Source organism: Rhopalosiphum padi, chromosome 1 (genome assembly GCF_020882245.1).
Source record: "Rhopalosiphum padi isolate XX-2018 chromosome 1, ASM2088224v1, whole genome shotgun sequence".
Lineage (NCBI taxonomy): Eukaryota > Metazoa > Arthropoda > Insecta > Hemiptera > Aphididae > Rhopalosiphum > Rhopalosiphum padi.
In genome coordinates, this window is record NC_083597.1 from 23046068 (window position 1) to 23063201 (window position 17134).

The window sequence follows — 17134 nt, forward strand, 5'->3', positions numbered from 1 at the left end:
CCAAACCGAACGGACTAATATAATATAATATAAATATATTAGTCGGTCAGTCTCAGTCAGTTTTTAGCAGTGGTAGATGTCGCATCTTTTATTCTTGTATTTTTACTCGCGTAATAGACAAGTGGTTATTAATGTTGGCGATTTATACCGTGATTTAACTGGTAAGATTTTGTTGGTAATATTTAATTTTAACTAGATATAGTGTGTGCTTAATATTAATTGTAAATTATAAGTGTACATTGAATATATACATAACGTACAATATACAATGTACATTTATACATTATATTATATACTTCATGTATGATGTATGCCATGCTTATTATAATATGTTGTTAAACTTAAATCGTCTTCATTATTTAATCGTTTTTATGAATGTTTAAATAGGTATCAGGTAGGCACCTACAAACAACTTGTATATAAATGCGTTTTATGAAATATTTAGTTTTAATTATAATAAAATTATCATAATTTATAATAATTATACAATAGCTAATTAGCTTAAATTAAAAACATTTGATCACTTGAATAACTCTACAGACTACAATAATTTTTAATTATTTATAAAGAAATAATTTTTTAATGGTTTTTTGATTTATCACGTTATTATTATGTACCTACCCATTGACAGTAAATGAAAATAAAGGTATAATTTAGGTACTATTAATTTGTAAAATATACAAATAAAATGTAGTAGAAGCTTGGTATACATTACACCGTTTGTCATAAATCATCATCATTATTATTATATAATATTTATAACAATTATAGTTAGAAGTTTTTATAGGTAAGTTCAAATATTAACTATTAACTAATAATGTAGATTAAAATGTATTATGTATTTAATATTTATGCTAATATATCAATTAGTTACACTAAATTATCAATTTGATATATTAATTACCAATATTTATAGTAAACTGTTATAACATTTTTAAAAATAATATTAATTTAATATTTAATATATAGGTATTAAAATGTTTAATTATAACTTATAAATTATAAGTAGTAAATTACGTAGTAAATTTTATTACCTATGTATATTTTATTTAACACTAATAATAAATAGACAGTACATTTGTAGGTACTTGCACTTACTTGTTCTATTTTTAAATACCTATCTAGTATAGACAATAAAGTAAATATATTAATATTAGTAGTATATTTAATCTATGGTACTATTTTACTATTTTGCTAAGAAGTAGCTAATAGCAATGCAATAGTATTGCTAACAATTATACTACCATAAAAAAAAAATGTATATTTTCATAATGATTGACAATTTGAAATATTTGATTATTAATTTTATAGTTTGACTTATATATATATATATATATATATATATATATATATATTTTGCATTTCAGAATATTATTATAGTTTTTTTTTATACTATTGTATTTTGACTAAATAAAATCTATAATTCTAGATAATATATAATTAATAATTATAAATAGAAAAATATACTTGGAGTTTAGGACAGTTATTAATTTATTATTATTTAAAAACATTATAATTTATATATCTACATGTTAATAATTTATTTTATAATTTATGATTACTTATTTGACATTAATAATTTGTCAATTATCAAGCCATACTAAAATCCACGTATGATTGTATTGAAAGTGTGCCTATACATCTGAAGACCAAAATATTTAAGTTAACATGATTATCTTAAACCTTTTAGTAAAGAAATGCTTACAGACTTCAGTGATACTGATAACTGATAAACCACTATACTGTAATGAACTTTATAAATAATAGAGACAATATAGCATGATATTTATTAAATAAATATGTATAAATATTATTGCTAATAAGTAATAAGTAATTAATAATATTTATAGTCTGATTGGTACTTGATTGTTATTCTTTATTGTTTCCATTTTATTACATTAAATGTATAGAGCTTATATTATTAATAAAATAATACCTACATGCTATGTCTTACATAATATATTACTTATTATACAATAATTAGTTTATTTTGTTGTTTTTAGAGCTCACTAAAAGTGATTACCTAGGTACTTAAAAAATAATATCTTGAAGAAGTATGGATTTGTTTTATCATCAAAATAGGTACCTAATATTAATTTATGATAAATATAAATGCACATTTTTATATGTTTAGAGTTATTTATATTATTTAAAACTCAAAATGTAATGAACAATTACTAGACGTCTAGATTATTAAATAAAACATATTATTATATTATGCCTGGTAATTAATTCTTTCAAATGTAAACACAAAAAACAATTTTTGGAAAGTTCTTCAAAATTTTGAAAATAATATTATGCATTTTATTGACTGTATTAATCTAAAAAAAAAAAAAAAATACAAAACATAGTTTGAAATTACTACTACATTTTAATTTTTTTTTTATGTTTCTTACTTTTCTTGATGTATAACAATTACCAGTAAATTATTAATGTATATTAATTAGACATACATTTTAATTAATATACAATGTATGTTGTCGTTTATAGAAGTTAAACTCATGAAAGCATACAATGATAAGAAGGGGGAAAGTTATAACTATTCTATAGAAGGTTTTGAGTGTACCTCATCATTGAGGAGTAATTCACTGTAATGTATGTATCAAGTTTGTGTTCAATAATAAATCATTATATATATAATTTTGAGCAGACGATCTGTCAACTTATATATTTTTTGATATGTTTATTTTGCTAAATGCTAATAAAGTAATTTATTTTACTAATACTAATATAGTAGGTTGAATTATTTTTTGATGACAATACATTATATTTTAAAATGTAATTTTGAATTTAAAATATAATACAATCAGTGGCGCCGAAGTTCATTTCAAATCATGTTGTGAAATTAAACATTTTTATTTAGACATCCACCATCTAAATTTGTTTTATAGACCCATATTATATAACATCTTTATATAACTACTAATTATAGCTAGATGGACATAGAACCATCTAAAATTGTTGACCTGGATTGTATTATATTGCTTTAGATTTTGGAGAATTAAGCCATTTATATAAGTGTAATGTATTTATGATAGCTTGAATTCAACAAATACTTTATTTGGACACTAGATATTAACTTTAAGTCCGACATTAAAAATAAGCCTATGGGCTATGGGAAACACCATCCACCCAAAACATGTCTTGCGGTCGCAATACTTGGACATAGTGTTTGGCGCCACTGAGTATAATATACGCTAAAATTTTCAAGTACCTTTAAATAATATTTTTAAATCATAACAAAACAACTTCAATAGTTATTCTTTGTAAAGTGTCTAATTTCGTCTAAATTTGAACTTAAAATATCTTTAAAATATGTTGTTTATATATTTTTGATTTTTAATTTTTAATTTTTGGTAAACTACTTATAAGAACCCTTGTATTAAAATTTTAATCCTTATCTATAACAATTGAACATTGTCTATGAATGGCTAATAAAAATCAGTTAAGTATTTATTTTTAAGTTATTCCTTATATTAATACTAATTTTGTGTAAAAATTGTTGTTTTTGCTTAATTTTTTTTTCCTGATTATTTTAAAAATATTAATTTTTATAGAATGAGTTTTTTCACTGTTAAAAGAATTATCATACACATAGATTGTAATATTGTATGGGTAATTTTTAAAAATACAATTTCTAATATTCATTTTCCAGTTTATGTTCTATAATTACTTAAATGTTTAAAATATTTTTTATTTATAGAAAACCAGCACATTATTTGAAATTTACCCCCTTGGAACGCAAAAAAATCTGGAAGCGATGTCTTTCTGTGTTAGTTTATCACTCATTCGCTCATTTAACTTACTTATTATATTACTCTTATACAATATACATATATTTTTTTATAATCTGTTTATCTGCTAGTTATAACTAAAATCATTGTGGGTAATGATTATTTTTTTGAATAATTGCCATTTAATAAAAAAATAAAATAAAAACATGTTATTTAGTTAATAAACAAAAACAATTTTAACTGGTAAATATTTATGTTACAGATTTGTAAACAAATTTGTAGTTTGTCCCATTGTCCCTTCTATTTTTAATATACGTCATAATAATTAGTTTGGAAAATATTTTGTATAATAATATTTCTATTATATATTATAATCTGTTTATCTGTTTACTAAAACTAAAATCGTTTTTGGAAATAACCTTGATGTTGCGAAAACATATTTTTGTTATGCGATTGTTATGAACAGCTTACCGAATATCATATAGTAATAAGCCTACAGCTTGTTTTTTGCTTTTATTATACATATATATTATATTATATACATTGACACTATTCAAGGTCAATACTGAACTGTTGTCTCGCTTACCTGTACTACGTCATTTACGCACATATCAATAAATACGTAAAGGCAAAATAAAATAAATTAATGTTATTTATAGGTATACTATAGCTGTTTTTCTGTTTATGTCGAAATTTAAAATGTTTATTTAATACTTGAAAAATTAATTAGATACATTATTAAATTGTATATTTGGTCTATTTTTTAAATCATATTTAAATGATGAGTCAGAGTCAACAAACGGCCTTTTAGTTATTTACTGCAGTTGTTATTGTGTTTAAAGGTCAAAGAATCACTTAAAGTACTTCTGAACTACCTACTGAAGTGTATATTAAAACAAGATCAATATTTTTTTTAATTTTTATAAATATTTATAATTTTTTAATACTAAGAAATTAAGAATAAATGTAATTTATAGCAGAGTGATTAATATATTGATTTTACAATGATGTATATTCTTTTTTGTGTGACTACGAAAGTAGTCAAAACACGCTTCAATTTCTAAAAAAAGATGATTTTAAATAGAAAAATGGATCTAGTTTGTACTTTAGAAAAGTTAAAAATTAACAGTTTTTTTTCAAAATAATTGGGAAAAGGAAATAAAAAATTAAGGAAAATTGGAAATTTATAAGGTAAACTAGTTTTTAAACTTTGATTTCTTTATTTTGTTATATTTTAAGAACGAATAACTAGAAATCTTAAATTTTTATCAAGTGTAAAATTGTGAAAGTGTAGTAGTGCTTATATAATATAAACTTTATTATCATTTATGTGTATGACATAATTTTTAATATATTTTTTTGAGCTATTTATTATTTGAGCTAAATTTTTAATTTTAAACTTTTTAAAATTTTTTTGATAAATGCTAATAACAAATTGATTTATAGAAATTACAAAAATCAAAAATTACAAATTATTTTCTAGTTCGAAATTGGTAAAAAAAGGTTTAGTTTATACTTAAGATTTGGAAATTTTATATTAAGTCCTTTATAAGTTATTTAACTTAAATAGAAAAAATTCTTCTAGAAAGTCAATGTTTTATGACTGTTTGAAATTCCAATTTTTACGACATTAAATTTTCATCAATATAAAAAAAACTATTCTCATCAAATGATTTTTGTTTTTTGTTGTAACTTAAAATCACTTAAAATTATTCGGTGGGTCAGAATTCATGAATAATTAATACAAGATCACACATAAGTTGTTGTATATTTATTAATAAAATTAAAAATATATTTTCACACTTTTATTTTATATTCAATTCAAGTTCAAATTCTTAAAAAAGTTATAAAATCTTCAATTTTTATAGTTTTAAAATTTTTTGCTAGCATTAAAAAATCTTTTAAATATTCAAACACAATTATTTTCTACGGATATCTTTAGTTATTACGAAATCATGTATATTAACGATGATAATCAGGCACGTAAACACTACACAGGACTACAGGAGGGTGTTTTGAATGTTCAAACATTGCCCGAAATATTTGGGTTTTTGTATGGTTATTTACTTATTCAATTTTAATGTTAATTTTGTTATATCAATGTTTGTATTTAAATAAGTATTGCAAATATACCTAATTTTCATAAAAAATATTGTATATTTATTAAAAAAGTTCTACTTTACAATAACTGATTTTTAAAACAATCCCCCCCTCCCAAAAAAAAAAACTTTCTTCTGCGTACGCCACTGACGATAATGATTATTTATAATGACCACTATTTTGTTATAATAAAATTCTAAAACATTATTCTTGGGAACCTAACGTTTATAATATATATTTTGAATTCATGAATTTTACTATTTTCAATGACATTTCCAAAATATGTTGATTGGTTTTAAGATATTACCTAATTATAATATCACACTGTACAATAAGGCGTTGGAATAAATTCGTTATTAAAGGGAAAAATGTTAATATTTTATCTGCTATACGAATAACATTAGATATTTTAATCATATATATGTACGACTATATCCGAGTATTTGTTTTTGCTGTTTTTTATGGTCTCAATTGTAATGTACTTAACAAATATTCTAATATGTCTATAAATAGGTACGATTTTTTCACGTATTGCAATATCAGTTTTTATAAAATATTATTTATTTACTTAGTTGCCAATTGTCATTACAACTGTAGCGTAAAATAAGCTACGCGAAATCGTTATAAATATCACCTATTAACGATTAATCGTTGTAATTGTAGCTATAGTTTAGTTGTTATAGCAACTGTAACGGTTAGAAAAAATGTATCCAGCCCAAAAACAAATATATTATTATATATTATTATTTTTATATTTATGCTTTATGAAGTATCACTCTGTACATGTAATATTATTATTTGTTAATAAATGAGTAATCAACGTTACTTGCTAGTTTAGTACAATAGTAAAATAGACATAATAGAGCATTTTAAACTACCTATAAATTAATTACTAATGGTTATAACTTTATAAGTTTATTTGTGCGTAATACTTATAATATCAAAGCATGCACCCACTATATGTCTATATGCCAGTTATCAGTATTATAATTTGTGATATAAATATAGAAAATAAAAGGTGTTTTAATGTTTTATACAGACTAATTTTATTTAATAAGACTATAATATCGTCATTAACGGATTTACCGACAGTGGTCAAGACTAAAGGGATATGGATCCCCTTCCCTATGAACATTAAACAATATATTGAACAAACTATTATACTAGTTATATTACTATATTACTATGTCTGTTTAAGGTTATTTGCTTTGTATAGGAAAATATTATTTTTTATAAGTCATATATTATTTCGATTCTCTTAATATCCAACTTCGCATAGTTTTACGTTCTACTTATTCTAATCCACATTGCCTATTATTAATTATATTTAAAAAATTATAAGTTATATTAAAAATATGGTAAATGGTACATTATATACCTAAATGTCCTACTGCAATAAATCACTCAATCTAACTAATGTAAATGGTCCCGCAGATATCACGAATTTATACAATTCTGGAATATTTTAACTATGAAGGTATTAAAAATCTATTATATATTAAAGATATAGCCAGGTAAATCTAGTTCAATAGTATTTATTACTTAGGTATGTACATTTTGTATAACATTAAAGATTGAACTTTTAATCAACACAATGCATTATATTCTTATATTCTAATTTGCAATACCATGTACTTGTAGGTTTTTTTTTGTTCTTTAAAATGACATTGAACGAGACTAGAATTGAAAATAAAAACTATATTATATGATATAATAGATATATACTATCGTGTTCTTCCGGTACGCTTCACAAGGTGGTTACTGGTTAGGTAACTAATTCTCAATATTAAAATATTTTAACTATCAAAACCTATCTTATTATTAAAGCATTTTTATTAGGATTGTAAAATAATCATACTTAGCCTATCAATAGTGTAATGCGTTGTTTTCTGTTTTTAACTAAACTTTTTTTACTTACAGTTAATTTTAAGTGATTCCTAAAGTAATATATCAAATAAAATTTAATAATTTAAATTTTACTAATAGTTTACAATATAACATATTTTTAAAATTAAACGTATAATAATAAATAATAATAATAGGTACATAATATCATATAATAAGTCACTTATACACATACATATGCATATCATATTTAATTTAATATTTATAAAAAAAAATGTTTTCCTTAGTAAATAAAATATCTAATACGTGTAAAATATAATATCATATTTCATTTAATTTTTTTGGTATTTATATTTGTTAGCTAATATATTTACATAATCCTTAATTATTATTTCATTAGTATTTAATTATTTTAATTGACTTATATTTTACTTTCTATAGATAATATTCTTTTTCTTATTGGTTTCCTAGGTGCGTGGACTTTTTAGATTACTTTTTAATATTATAGTATGTGTTTGCATATTTTTTAAAACTTAAAAATGTATACAGTGTGTTTCCTTTTAAAGGTAACACGACATATTTCAATTATAGTGACCTCAGACTGATATAGAGTTTTCTGGAAGAGATAGAGAATACCTATAAATACACATTTTTTGATGATTTTCAAATTTTGTATCCTTTAATGTACTCTTGCGCAATACAACTTTAATTTTTTTTAAATAACAGCAGGTGTTTTCAATACCAATACGGATAAACCGAATTTTTTCAAAATAATTTTGACCTCTCAACAGTCTCAACTATGATGACATTGAATTTTTCGACAATTATTCTATGATTTTATAAATTTCCGTGCGATTCTTCGTATTTTTTTTTTTTGCTCATAATATGTTTTTAGACATTAAATAAATTATTTTTAAGAATTTATTTGACTTAATTTATACATTTACTCCAAGTTTTGTTTTTTTTACTATGTAATGTAATGTGAATAGTGTAAAAAAAATTGACACATCATTTATAATTTCTATTATTTATTTATTGTTGAGCTATATATATTATATTATTATCTTGTATCAATCTGTAATTGTTGAACTATAATAGTTGCTACTAAAAGTTCTAAAATAATGATAATAAAAAAAAATTATTTATTTAAAAATTGAATTAATACCAATATCTGTTTTACAATTTTTTCAAAATTTAGCCCATCATTCTCCGTGCACGGCTGCAGATGACGCATTTCTTCCATTGGGGTAGTTGCTAAAATGTTTTTTCTTTAAATTTCACATAAATTTACAATTTTATAATTATTAATTATAATATTTATATTATGCGGAGTCGCACGGAAATTTGTGAAATCATAGGCAAACATCGAAAATTTAATGATTTAAATTAAAACATTTGTTTGTTGTCATTCAGTCAATTTTGGTTTTAGAACCATAGTTAAGAGATCAAAATGACTTAAAATAATTCGATTTATTCTTATTTGGTATTAAAAACACGTGTTTCTATTAAAAAAAAAAATACAAGCTGTATTGTGCATAGTGCATACGCACATTGAAATTCACACTCAAAAAATATGTATTTACGTATTCTCTATCTCTTCCCGAAAAGTTCATATCAATCTGAGGTCATTGGACTGAAATATTTCATGGTACTTTCAAAAAGAAATACACTGTATCATATGTTTGGGTTGGGATAATCTGTACAATTTCGAATGAAAAGATTCGCAAGCATTGGTATTTGGTGGTTCTTTGTAAGCTTGAACATTTTTCTGCCTATAAACTCGGAGGAACTATTGAATCTTCGTTGATATATATATATAATAATCATACTATAAACAGTATAAACATAATTGTATCTTTCATAAATGTTTCACCTCTGTAGTTCTGTATTAATGTACTAAATTTACTTATCGATAGGAAAGTCAGTATAAAGTCAGTATAGTTTGAAATATTTTTATCAAACATAGGTAAATAACCACTAAAAATTATATATAAATTGTTTATAAGATATTAAATTTAATATTGTTAACTTAATGTTTTAATACTAAATAGTTTCATAAAAAGTAATAATATTTTAAATCAGTTTAGAAACCACCGAAAACCACAAAAATAAATATGTTTAATAATTTTATTGGGGGTGTAATTTATGTTATCTTATTTTAAAATAAGAGTGAGACGAATTTGTGCACACCGAGAGGTACAATGTATAATGTATATAAGGTACCACTACGACTCATTATAACATAATTTTAATTGAATACATGTTATTTTTTTATTTTACTACTTTGTATTGGTCTAGACTCTAGGTGCTCTTCTCATCCCTGTAGATACGAGTATAACTATCTGTTATAAATTTATAATGGTCTAATAAAACGTTTTTATAAACAAAAATAAGCATATTCCATGTTTACATTGTGTGCAGACAATACCTTAATACCTTCCAATCGGTCAAGGGACACACCCCAACTTTATTGTCTTTATGCATAATAATATGTGCTTGATATCTATACGATGTGTTACAATGATTTATATTTTTTTTACCACTAACTATTTACATAGGTATATGTATATTGAATAATATTTATATGTTAATATGTATACCTAATGGCTAATACCTATTTATATTTTATATACATTGTGTACACGCGATTTCTAATTCAAAACTATCAATTCAATCAATTCTATATTATATTATGATCTATTACTAGTCTATAACAGTGCTTGAAATGCATTGTTTAATTTTAATTTTTCATTGTTTTTCAAAAGTCTACTAATGGCGTGAACAATTACAGTTCCTATTATAGGAAATATTAAATATTTTGTATACTTATATAGTATATACTAAATAATAAAATTATTCAGCACTCGACAGAATTAATAAAATAAATAGACTTAAGAGGATGCCAGCTTAGTATTTGTTATCTCTCTCTAACCCTGCACGCGCAACATAGCAAATTTTATGTTCATAAAAATGACTATAATCAGTAAAATCATAATAATTTTTAAAATTAGAGTGAAAGGACCTATTATAAAATTTAAAGTTAAGAACATTATCTAGGGCTTCTCATAAGTGTTTTATTATATTTTTATTTTATAGTGAGTTATGAGTTTTTTAAGATCCATAAACAATTTACAATTTTAAAATACTCATAACTCGCTTTAAAATAAAAATATAATAAAACGCTTATGAGATACCCTAGATAATGTTCTTAACTTTAAATTCTATAATAGGTCATTTCACTCTAATTTGAGATATGAATATGGTTATAGTCATTTTTGTGAACATAAAATTTGCCATGTTTCGCGTGGGTTAGAGAGAGATAACAAATACTACGCTGGCATCCTCTTAAGTATAAAGAAAAGATATATTTCAATATATTATGCGATGAATATTATTATTATTTATAGTTGTTGCTATAGGTAATATTGTATACACAGCTAAAATGTCCATGTGAGTTCTGTTGATACTTATTTTAAATTTTAAGAATATTCATTAAATTTATTTATAATTAAAAATTGTGTTAAATATTTCAAATTTTATTTTTTAGAATGCTGTAGTTAAAGTCCTCTAGGAGACTGCATTAAAGCGGTAAGTATACTTGATAAAAATTATAATATTTGATTAAGTAAAATATATTTGTATCTTTTTTTTATAGGTAGGTTAAGGTAGGGTAGGGTATATTGTAAATTTCATATTTGTTAAATCTTTGATTTTAATTTAAAAACAATTGTTATTTGTTTATAATATCGTATTTTAATCTTATTACTTATTAGTTATTGGTTTCACTTATCTTCTTCAATGGTAAACACATATATTATACTTACAACGTATAAGGTAACGCATAGACATATAATAAATTATTTGTCTATATAGAAAGTCGTATGCCAGAAGAACCTCAGACCACCATTGAGTAGTAATAGGTCATATTATCAATTGTTACAACTTACAATATCCTGCATATTATCTTGTTTATATATTATCTATGGATGAATACTTACCTAATTTACATTTATGTGAATATTTAAAATAAAAATTGAGTAATAAATATAATTAAAAAATATTAATACACACATAACTTATTACACACTTAATAATGTTTATTGTTTATTTATTATCTATGTGTAACCAATTGAAAATCGAAAAGTCGTTTAGTTATATTTTTTTATAGTCTTGATAAATAATAAAAATCTAATAAAAGGTATTCGCCGTTTTTCTCGAATCGAAATTTCCGAAAGAACTTTTTCCCGATTGGGTTTTTGTTCGAAAATCCAAAACAATTTTTCCCCGCCGGTTATTGTTCCCAAAATAAAAATTTTAATTTTGTTATAACTAGGGGCTATAGTGGTTAGCTATTATGCATTATAAATATAATTTATCCATTTTAAAATATTTAATGATAACACTACAGCATTTATTATGTTATTAATTTGATTAATTTGATTAATTAATTTATATTTTTTATACGCATTATAATTTATCGTATTTAATATCGATTTGGGTAAAAGGTGTTCGGGAAAAAGTTCATTCGAGAAAAATAGTGGTAACCTTAATAAATACCTAATAAATAATAATTTATACTCAATTATAACATATAACTCATATAAGTGTATTTTATATCTGCTTATTAGATTTTTATTTTTATAATTTACTTTACAAATTAAATTAGATATGAATGTACCTATGTTGGTCATAATATATGTTGAATAACTTGAGTATATTATTTAGTTATGGATCTACTATTTTTGGCTCAATTAAGTTTAAAACAATCATTTTTCGTGTATTATATCTATATTTTTAAATTGTGAATTATAATGAAGAAATGTAATGTACCTATAAACTGTATATTAAATTTGAGTACTAGGTACAAACTGTCGGCGTTGTAAAAGTGTTACCAATATCAGTTATATTCAACATATTTTCACAACTTAAATTGTAAACCTGTTATACCAATATGTACTAATTTAAAAACGTATTATGGATTGTTAGTAATATAATTTACAGGATATAACGCTTATAATTTATACTGAGCAATTCTTTTAACAAACACTCATTATTTCAAAATCTATTGACGTTTTTAAAAAAAATACATATACCTTATTTTGATTTTTGATACATACAAATCGAAATTTGGACAAGTAGTTTTTTCGGGATATTTGTGTACCTCTCCATTCCGCTCAAATAAACTTAAAATATTTATAACTCATGAATTTCTTGTCCAAATTTAGATTTTTATGTATCGAAATACTCCGAAAAATATTCTGATTTAAAATAGAATTTTTTTTATGTTGTCATTCAAAAAAAAGTTGGGAAGTTAAAATTATAACAATAAAAATATTAAAAAATATAACTTTTTAAGAAATTTTTTTTTATTTTGAGTGGAAATTATTTAAAAAAAATGTCATAAACATTTGTAGTTTTTGAAATAATTATTGTGGTTGGATAAAATAATCGCCCTGTATATATTATGCATAGCTACACAATTTAATTGGATTGCTATGTATCTATATATAATCTAAGAGTACCTAAGCAATTTTTATTCTGGTCGAAAATATTATGTATACGGTGAAACGATGTTTTGAATTTACTTAACATACCTACTTTTTATAGGTCTAGGTTAGATATGTTGATATGTATAGTATTACACGCGTAGGTAACATGTTCAAGTATATTAATTATATTCACGGAAGATGTGAAAGTAGGAAATTGTTCGCCAGCAAATCGTCTACATAATTCTACAGATAGTATCCACCATGTTTACATATCAATATATCAGTCATCACTCGGCACTCGCCAATAACTTTTTTCCAAACAATATTATTGAAGTTTAATTTGGACAATATTATTACCTATAAATTGTTACATAATCACTTTAATAATGTAATTATTAAAATGCACGATGCCACGATTGAATACTTTTTGTATGTTTGTATGCAACGAAAATTTATCAGTTGATTTTTTCATTACTTAAATTAATTAATCAAATAGTTATAAGTTAATGTATGATGTTAATTACTTCAAGATCTTAAAAATGTATGCAAACATGGTCAAAAAATTATCAAAATGATTATGCGCTTAGCTTTCAAAACAATCATAAATGTAATTTTAAAATGAGTTAAAAATATTAACAGATTTACAATTGTATTAGATTATTAATAATGTTTCATATTTGTGCGTTCACGTGTTGTGACATCAATAATAGTACCTATACCTACCTATAATCTATTGGTACAGCCTACAGGTGTAGGTCTATTTAAAATTATATAAGCATACTTATGTTTAACATGTATGCTCCAGTTGCGTAAATGAGCACTTGTACGTAAATTAAACTTAATAATAATAAAACATAATTTGAAAAATGTTCTTTGAAATATAAAATTTAAGAAAAATGACCTATAGAAAAAGAATGTTGTTAAAAAACAAAAACAAAATCCAATATAATTTGCTACTTCTGTGTCATATCAAATATAGATTTATATTTTGGTCTACAATATGTACAACTAAAGAAAAATATGTTTAAACCATTAACATTATAACCATAAATGTAACTTATAACGTAGCTTTCATTCAAATGATGCTCGTTATAATTTATATATTATGATTTATGATAAATAATAATTAATCGTCTATCCATTCTTATTTACCTTTTTTCTATCCTGCGTCAAAGATCACTGATTTTATTTTACTCCAACTTTTCCTATGACCACCATATTCACACCACTATCGTTAGAACACTTATGACCTAAGTAATCTGTTCTCATCTATTATAGTTCATATATCCACCTCATTTACAATTCACTATTTTTCTATCCCATTTATAGGAATATGGCGTTTTCGTTAAATGCCATCATGTTGCTATCATGCTGCATGTATGCTTATTTGATTCGCGCGTGATATCCGTATTTTTTTAATAGTGTGTTGTAATGCTTTTGTAATATTTTTTTAATACTTTTGAGCAATGTTATCAATGGATTTTCTTATATTATTTAATTCTGTATCGATAATTTAATTCAAATTAGAATTTTTTTCATTTTATTATTTAAAAAATGTATTAATGTATAAGGTTAACCACTAATAGCCCGTCCCGTAAGCCATGATAAATTATTTATATTTATATGTTAATATTATATACTCGTCTAGTAAATTTTAAATTATTTCATGTTTGGTAAACATTGAATAAATATTTTTTATAAAAAAATAAATGCTAATAAATGAATAAACAAAATAAGCAATAAAAATCATATGCGTAAACATTTAGATTCTGCAATAATATTTAGAATTATTTTGACTGTTTTCTAGCCGCTTTTGACTATAATATTTTAACTACAGAATTCAGATTTACATCTCATTAATATATTTTTATTTAATATCTAAATTAAACTGATCAATATACAACAACATTAAATTCATAGCTTTGTAATTTATATAACAGATTTTTACTTTTATCTAAACATTTATTTTTATAAAACAATTTTTAACTTTAAATACACTATACAGATGTTTAATATGATATTTTTTCCTGATTGCCTATACCTACGTGGCTATGATTTGGATATTGGTTGCATAATATAATATCTATATTTTTCCAAAACAAATTTTAAATATTTAATTTAAGTTATAATATTATATATTATATAATATTAAGACATAATATCAAATACTTATACATTGTATATTTTGTTGTTTTATTATCCGTTGCTGTATACCTACCTATATTTCAAGACTACTATATTTTATAATCATATGTTACTATGTTATTACTTCATACTGTTTGATTCTCTTAGTGCGTAGATATTATAATATATTTGATAATATTATTGTACTATAATATACACTATACTCGAGTAGTATAGTGTACGTATGTACAAAAGGAGAGATCTATATTCTCTATTATTATTATTATTATTATTATTATTATTATTATATTATCGTCGCAACTTTGCTCATCAAAACTTCACAAGTGCCTAGGTATAAAATACAATTAAATTTTTAATGATAAAAATATCGTTTGTTTTATTGTATAGCCAATAGCGCAACCAGGATTTTTTCAAGGGGGTATCCGCGAGTAACGTACAGTAGTTCCCCAATAAATTTCCAAATTTGTTAGTATACTATGGACAAAAATTACGATCCGAGGAGGTGTCCAGATACCCAAACACTTCCTTGGTTATGCCACTGATAGCAGCTTACAGGTATCATTATATATACAAATATAACTTACATATTATTACCTATTTAATATTGGTATTAACATCACTAAATCAAAATCTAAAGTGCAAAAATTAATTTAAACGTAAAGCTTATTTCAATAAACGTGCTTTCGAATTTCTATATTTATTTAAAAGAAATTTTATTTATGACGACAATTATTTTAATAACTTTTAACCAAAATTAACGTTTTTCACCTTGTTGTTTTTTACCCATGTCGTTTATTACCGTATCGTTTTTAATCGATTACCGAATATTAAATAGATACGTTATTATTGTAGTAGATAGTCCATTCTCACTATTCTCAGTGGTATAATTTCATCTAGTATAACTCAGTTATCCTGTCTTCAAGTTTTTTATTAAGTATTAATAGTATTTATTATAAATTCAATTAAATACATTTTTTTAATAATTAATCGAGCGTATTGTGTTGATTTGTAATCAATCCATTTAATTCTCATATACTTTGTAATTTATTAATTTATTTTTAATCTGCAACTACGAGACCAATTATTTACTGACATTTAACAGATATTTATTAGAAGTTATGTCTGAAGAAAAGGTTATTTTTAAATCCAATTAAAAAATTCTGTAATAGGTATATAATATTTACCTATATTGATATTTGTTATAATTATTTATTTTCATTTTTGTTATTATTTAATATTTTACATTTACTATTATTATTATCGACTGTCGTAATTACCTATTATGAAATTATTATAATAATATTATAATTTATAATATATTTTCCTCTATAGTTTTATATAATACGTTTTGCTTATAATATTTTTGCATTTATTCAGAATATAATACAATTTATAATCAGGTGATTTAAAATTTAAAACTGATTACCTAGTGTTTTTAATATTTACGTGTTTATAGTTAAAAATTATAATAAAATGTTTAATCTAATAAAATAACCGGTAATTATTCGAATACAATATCATTTAAATAGTAAATACAATTTAATTCGATTAATGGCCTACTCAGTTCTTTGTATACAGTATATTATACACTATACAACCATACCGGTATTATATATTTCAATATTAAATGTTTACTATAATATGTAAGTTAAGAACTATAGACTAATGAGCATTATGCGTGGTAATAAGTATAGTCAGTATAGGTAAGTTGTATAAGTATGTTTAACGTAGGTTATAGATTGTGCAGTCCACAAGTCTTATATAAAGGTTACCTAACTATCTATGGTATCAACATGATAATTTTTAAACATATTAACAAAA

At 22.9% G+C, this 17134-nt stretch overlaps 1 protein-coding gene across 4 annotated transcripts in view; it reads left to right on the forward strand.

Moving 5' to 3' along the window:
• LOC132917789 (phosphatidate phosphatase LPIN2) overlaps nucleotides 1–17134 on the forward strand; it is a 26661-nt gene continuing 9527 nt past the window's right edge. For 3 of the 4 annotated variants that reach the window (XM_060978691.1, XM_060978721.1, XM_060978728.1), the window contains exons 1-2: nucleotides 1–161; nucleotides 11227–11267. The gene's annotated coding sequence lies outside the window, so the exon portion shown is untranslated. The remainder of the gene's footprint in view (nucleotides 162–11226; nucleotides 11268–17134) is intronic. The other variant, XM_060978712.1, reaches the window with a different exon arrangement.